This window comes from Podarcis tiliguerta (genome assembly GCF_965153285.1).
Source record: "Podarcis tiliguerta genome assembly, chromosome: 3".
NCBI classification, from domain to species: Eukaryota; Metazoa; Chordata; class Lepidosauria; order Squamata; family Lacertidae; genus Podarcis; species Podarcis tiliguerta.
In genome coordinates, this window is record NC_139536.1 from 89,208,569 (window position 1) to 89,215,763 (window position 7,195).

Sequence of the window (7,195 nt, forward strand, 5' to 3'; positions counted from 1 at the left end):
TCCCATAGTCTATATCAGTGTTTCCCAAAGTGGATGATACTGCCCACTGGGGGGGGGGTGTGCTGGAACCATCCAGGGGGGCAGTAGTAGTCTCAGATGCATTTGTGGGGTGTTGTATAAAAATAAGGGGGTGGGGGAGCATAAAGAAGAGGAGACGAGAGGATTTTGAACAATCATTCGTACATGACTGGGAGCGGCCACTGAGACCACATGACACCGGTTTTGAAAGACCTGCATTGTCTTTGAGCAACAAAGGAACAAGTAACTTGCTTTTCATGAGCAAAAATCTAAGTTGCAGAATGGAGCATCTCCCCTTTGCCTCTGCAAAGAGTTGGCAGAAATCAAGCCCCGCAATATTGGACTACTGCAAAGTGCCCTATGTGGGGCTACCTTTGAAGGTGACCCAGAAACTATAACTAATCCAGAATGCGGCAGCTAGACTGGTGACTGGGAACGGCTGCCAAGACCACATAACACCAGTCTTGAAAGACCTACATTGGCTCCTAGTATGTTTCCGAGCAAAATTCAAAGTGTTGGTGCTGACCTTTAAAGCCCTAAATGGACCTTTAAAGCCCTAAACGGCCTCGGTCCAGTATATCTGAAGTAGCGTCTCCACCACCGTCGTTCTACCCAGACATTGAGGTCCAGCTCCGAGGGCCTTCTGGTGGTTCCCTCACTGCAAGAAGCCAAGTTACAGGGAAGCAGGCAGAGGGCCTTCTCAGTAGTGGCACCCGCCCTGTGGAACACCCTCCCACCAGATGTCAAAGAAAACAACATTTACCAGACTTTTAGAAGACATCCGAAGGCAGCCCTGTTTAGGGAAGCTTTTAATGTTTGATGCATTACTCTATTTTAATATTTTGTTGGAGGCCACCCAGAGTGGCTGGGGAGGCCCAGCCAGATGGGTGGGGTATAAATGATAAATTATTATTAGTAGTAGTATTAGTATTAGTATCCTGTTGTGTAATGATGCTTAATGCCAGGTTTGGTGTCAGGATCCCAAGATCCAACTGTCATGCTGGAGGTGAGGGGGTTTTCCTGGGCTTGGGCATACCATTTTCAGCTTCACTGGGAAGTGGATCACAGCTTGCCTGCCTATTTGGCCAATGGCAGGAGGGCTGTGGCACTGTCCACAGACAGCATGTGTGCAATTCCAAAATAATTACTTAAAAGAAAAAGCCAGAAAGCAAGTTACATGGAACATGATACAACATATGGAGCAACCATGAGATGGAGCAAAGGATATTGGCTTGGCTGCTGACATTGTGACATCATGTAATACTCACTGCTGTCGATTGACGGAAGTGTATTTCAAGACTGTTGTGAAATTGAGACATGGTCCTTTATGGAACTCCCTTTCCCTTGATATATGCCCAGCACTGCCATTCTTGTTTCAGTGCTAGAAAAGACATACTTATCCACCCAGATAATTGGAGTGCGTTGGCCTGAGGTCACCAACTATAAATGGGGGGGTGGGGGGTTATTTGCTGTAGTGTAGGTGGCCAGCTGCTAACATAACAGAAGATGTGTGTTCCTCTGACCCTTCCTTCCCACTGCCATCCTTTCTGCCTCTGGAAAATCTGTTTTGGTCAGTTGGGGAAACCTCTAGAGTGCTATGGAAGGCATGGGGTGGGGTGGGACTGTAGTAGTAATGAGGAGCAGGAGCAAATTACCTCCCCTCTTCTTTTAATTCTATTCCATGCAGACTTGAGAAATCAGATCTAAATTATATTTTTCAATTTTTAATGCCCTTCTGCAAAGATATTTTCAGGTAAAAACAGCAACTTTGCTTCATTTCAAAGCATTTAAAGATTTATGCAAAGTCTTTGTTACAAAACCACTGCTGATGAATAATACTCAGCTTAGCTGGAAAATGCATTTTCTACCAAGATCTCGACCACAGAATCATGCTGAGCCTTAAACAGGATGTTTCCATTGGATGGATATTTGGAAAAGAGATAGAGAATAGCCCTGGGATCTAATACATTATGCCTGCGTTCGTGCATGCATGCGCACACATGATACCAATATCTACAGAATGATTTTTAAAAAATGGGATTGCCTGAAATGTTGTATTTCATTATTAAATGAAATATATTTTATCCTCAGGTAGGGAGATTATGGAGAAATATATAATTCTTGCAATTACACTGTAATAATATAATTATTGCCAGGGGAGCATGTGAGCCATGAAAAATTCTAACAATTGCATGGTTATTTACACATTAAAATGCCATAGAAATTTTATTTGGAGTTTAAGTACCACCAAGCTTAAAACGGAGCCAAACATAATGGACTTTTGATTTATGCCAGTATTTGGAATAAGCAGGATCTCTTTATTAGATGCACACACACAAACCTACAATAAACTATTTAATTTAAATCCTGCTATTCCTCTCAAAGGAGCTTACATATAAATATTTAGCTACAAGTTGTTCATGTGTCAGATCTGACACTGTTCATATTTAATGTTTACTTAAGGCCACATTCAAGTGAAGACTTCAACGTACAACGAAAGTTTTCCAGCAAAGAGAGAAGTTATGCTCCGCCTGCCTTTTGTTTGGGACGGCGTCTAAGTTGATCAAAATGGTGCCAACCACATCTCAGCTTAACTGCACCCATGCAGATTTGGTTATGTGACACTCATTGTGAGAGAGGTCAGATCCTGGGTTACAGAGACCATAGGCTGGGAATGGTAGCAGTTAGGTGCAAGAGATATCAAAGGTTTGAAACATTGCTCTTCCCACAAGCATGCTTATGTGACATGGATGAAAAGGGACGCACTAGGAACAACACAGGTAAAAGACTGATGCGTACATATATCTGCATGGCACAATGGCTGTGCAGACAAATATTCATGGGGCACTGCAAAATTAATCCAATTTGTCAAGCCACCTCTCAGTTAACTAGCCACTGATTTAACCTCCACACACAAGTGGTGTGCAGTCAGTGGACTAGGGGGACTAGGACAGCCCCCTAAATGTTCCCGGTAAATTAGTGTATTAAAGAATTAAAGCCTGGCGCCTCCTTCCCAAAGTCCAGGAAGCTTTTGCCTGGTTTAGGGAGGGAGTTGTGAAGTTTATGCACGTGACATCGCCCACACCCCCATCACCTTCACATGCTGGTGGGCCCTGTTCCCCTACGAAAACTTCCACTGCATTCCACTGCCATACACCCCTCTCTAGGTGTTACATATCAGGAGGCAATTGTTGTCACTGTGCTAGCTCCAACCCCCTCCATAACTGTTTTTGTTACCTGCCTGGTTTTACAGGAACCCAAAGTGATCAGGGAGCCTCAATGGAGGCTTCAGACAAGACCGCAACAAAAACAGGTGGAGCTAGTGAACTCCCCATCCCAACACTCCCATGGCAACTTCCTTGGAGTGTGATGCCTGAGAGTCAGGATGCTGTATGGAATGCATGGATTACAGTCACTGCTTCGAGCACTTCCAAGCTACAACCTGTTGCTCCTCATTGCAGAAAAAGCCAACCTGCCCCCACCCCAGCCTCGTCTTTCTGCAGGGAAGAAATGGACCTCAAGATCAAGGGCGAGTTCACACTGTGCAAGTGCCAACTTTAGGCTAATCCAGAAGCTAAGCTGAAACGAAGAGTTCATGACCAGCAGACAAAGCTGCAGAATGAAGTTTCATTTTTTGTTCTGTTTGAGTTAAAACTTAGAATGCCACCAGATCAATATTTGATCAGCTTGAGACACATTGCCTCCACTGAGATACACTTCATCAACAGGGAATGGGCTACTAGGCAATGATATTCTAGGAATAAGGAGGACCTGAGGAGGCACAGGCAGTGGGGTGATCCAATATAGCAAACTCTTTGCCTCAATAGCAATAATAGCTCCTTGAAGAATGCCACCTGCACAGAAAGTAGAAACTTCTGAACGATGAACCTGTTTATTGTTCTTGTAGGTTAAAAGAAAAGAAAAGTGTAGATCCTCAGGAGTTTTTTTCATGATGCCACCAGATGTCCAATATTTTATAGGAGGAATTCAAACACATCCTAGAACTTTAGGTTCATGCATCTAAACTAGATTAAAGCATTCTATGGCCCAAGTGTAACAAATCCTCTATTAAAAAACATATGGACAAGGAAATGCACTGAAAAATGTGGAGAGAAGTAATAAAGAATGGAAAGACATGCATTTAAGGTGAATGTTGGATGAACAAACATTCACTAAAGACCAGGCACAGTCTAACCATCACCACATAAGCAAATTAGGATGAAATTTCACTAAACAGGTTGTCTGAAGGCAGGGGCGTAGCAAGGGGGTGCGGGGGTGCGGTCTGCCCTGGGTGTCATCCCTGAGGGGGTGACAAAATGGCACACCATGGGAGGCGGCATTTACCGCGGGGCCTGGCCCGCAGTGCGCCCAAGGTATGCATCTCTCCTGGGAGTGACGTGGTGGCTCGGGGCCCCACGCTGCCCAAAATGGCAGTGTGGGGCTTGCGTCTGTCAGGCGGACTCTGTGGGCAGCTCACCGCACTGCCCCCATGGGTGGATCATCGCTCCACCCCATGCGCGGATCGCCATGCTGCCCCCGTGGATGGCTTGCCCTGCGCCACCGCTCCGGGTGCCAGAGTGGCTAACTACGCCCCTGTCTGAAGGACCTTTCACTATCTCATCATATTGCCACTATTCCTTCTCTAATGCCTTTAATGTCAGGGGAAAACAACGTGTCAGTTGCGGACTAAAACTGCCTATTTCTTTTTTAAAGCACAGTTTCAATAACAACAGAGAACCAACTCCAGCAAGGTAGAGGAGAAATCATCATATTTAAGGCCTTGCTCATGCTCATGGCTGAGAGTCAAGGTTCAGCGAGCGCCTGAGGATGAGCTGTAAGTCAGCCCTGCAAAATTATGGAATTAAAATAATGCCCATCCTTCTTAGCATTTGTGTTTGTTTCTCTTCCCACAGACTGCACATGACAGAACCACTGCCAAGCTCCTGGCTGCATTCCCAGAGGACAGAAACTTACATTTGCAATAACTAAGAAGCTGTGCTTTATTGTGTGTGTTTTAAAGAAGGTTTAAGATTGCTGGGTTCACTTCAAACTGTTCTGAAAGTGGAATCCTCCACAAAAAGCTGGATGGGGGGTAGGAGATAAAGTAATGGAAGAAGCTTTGTGCAACAAATTGGTGCCAATTCAAAAGGATACTTTGCATCATCGTTGTAATATCACAAATCCTTTTACTCTTATAGGAGGAATTTGGTCTTTCCTTTAAACTGTCATTTGATCAGGGCTAAGTCCTTAAAAGGTGCAAAGCTTTCTGTACTGGAACAATATCATAGACCCAATTAACCCTTTGAAAATAACTGCATATCAGTCATACAACTGCTTTCTATACAACAGATGAGGAGCATCTGAAGGCTAAAGCGGCAATCCTAATCCCATTTACCTGGGAATAGGGATAGGGAATAAATTTGATTCAGTTCACAATTTAAAGTTAACCCACCTAATTCACATTTAAAGTGAACCCACCTGATTGGCAGTTTTCAAAACAATGCACAAACTGAAACCCAGCAAACCTTTGAAATTCTCACTTCTCTGAATTTTGCAGTGAATTTCCTCAGCTAATAAATGTATCCAAAATACATATACCTGGGGAAAGTGTGCAAACAATTGTATCTGTCTGAGAAAATAGCATATAAAAATGCATTAAGTTGGGGAAATTGCTTTGCAAAATGTGTACATTTGGCAAAATTGCATACAAAAATGTGTATATTGGGAGAAAGTCACTAATGAATTATCATAAGAACTTTAAAAAATAATAATAATCCCAAACTGATGTGGAAACAGGGAGAACTGAATTTAAGTTCTGAAAAATGAGAAACTAGGGTGGGGAAATTGACAGATAGCTGGGAGCAATCCTCGTTGAATTTAATAGGACAGACTTCTTATTAGACATAGCTTGAGTTGCACTGCCGGTTGTCAGAGCTGGTTGAGAAGAAACTAATAGTGAGGAGTACCGCTAAACCAAAATGTGATGCTTTTATATTTAATTTTCACTTTCTTCTGTGTATATTGTAATATTCTCTTGTTGCTATGGCCATTGGCTGAGGCAAATAAAGTTTCCATTCTATTCTCATAGCTGTCAACTGTCCCTTATTTGGCGGGAAACTCCCTTATCCCAGTGCCATGTCCCGCTGCTGACCCTTATTGATGATGTCCCTTAAATTTCCCGGGGTTTCAAAGGAAGCAACTCCTCTCCTTCCCTCCCTGCCGGCCAGGCAGGAGGGAGGCTCCAACTGTGTTGCTTGGCTGCATTGCTCACCCAATAAGGAGTCTACGAACGACTGGGGGGTGGAGCTTGCATGCCTTGTGCTGATCAAATCAGCCGCATTGCCTGGGGACTCGCTTTTGCTCAGCGCTTCCCAGCGGAGAGGTGACGGTGGTTTTACTTGCTGCATCCCCTTTGCTGGGTTGCTGCGCTGTGGGAACCACCACTTGAGGCTTCGTTTGGCTGCTGGCTGGACTTTCTGCCTTTGACTCAGAGGGGCTCAGAAGCTGAACATAACTGTGCCCAGAAAATCCCCTATTTTGGCTGCGGATCCCTTATTTTCAAGGCTGCTGGTCCCTTATTTTCAAATCTGTAAGTTGACAGCTATGTCTATTCTAGACCAAAATGCATTTGCAGGAGCCTGTGAATCAACTCTGCCTCCCAGCATCTATTACACCAAGCTGTACCCTGAGTAACGATGGAGAGGGGATAGAAGCATTTCTCATTTCACTGCCATTTTGTCTGCTTACTGCTCCTAATAAGGGGAAAGTGAGGGGTGGCATTTGGATACTAGGGGGTTGAACAAATAGCATTGGGGTGGCAGGAGAGCATTAGGAAAGCACTTTCCAAGTGCTCAGTTTGGTTTGGAACCTTTTCCAGCTTTTCAGGTATGGGAAGAGGGAGGGAGGTGACAGCGACACCACAACAACCCTGGATTTGGATGCAAGTAATAAAGCAGGCAGGGGGCTAGGTCTGGTTGACTAATGCCAGTGCCCCATTTGCTATCATGGATTGGCCTCCACTATCTAAACCAGGGATTCCCAAACTTGGCTGTTTTTGGACTACAATTCCCATCATCTCTGACCACTGGTTGCTAGCTAGGGATGATGGGAGTTGTAGTCCCAAACAGCTGGAGACCCAAATTTGGGAAACCCTGGTCTAAATCTCTGCAAGTAGAAA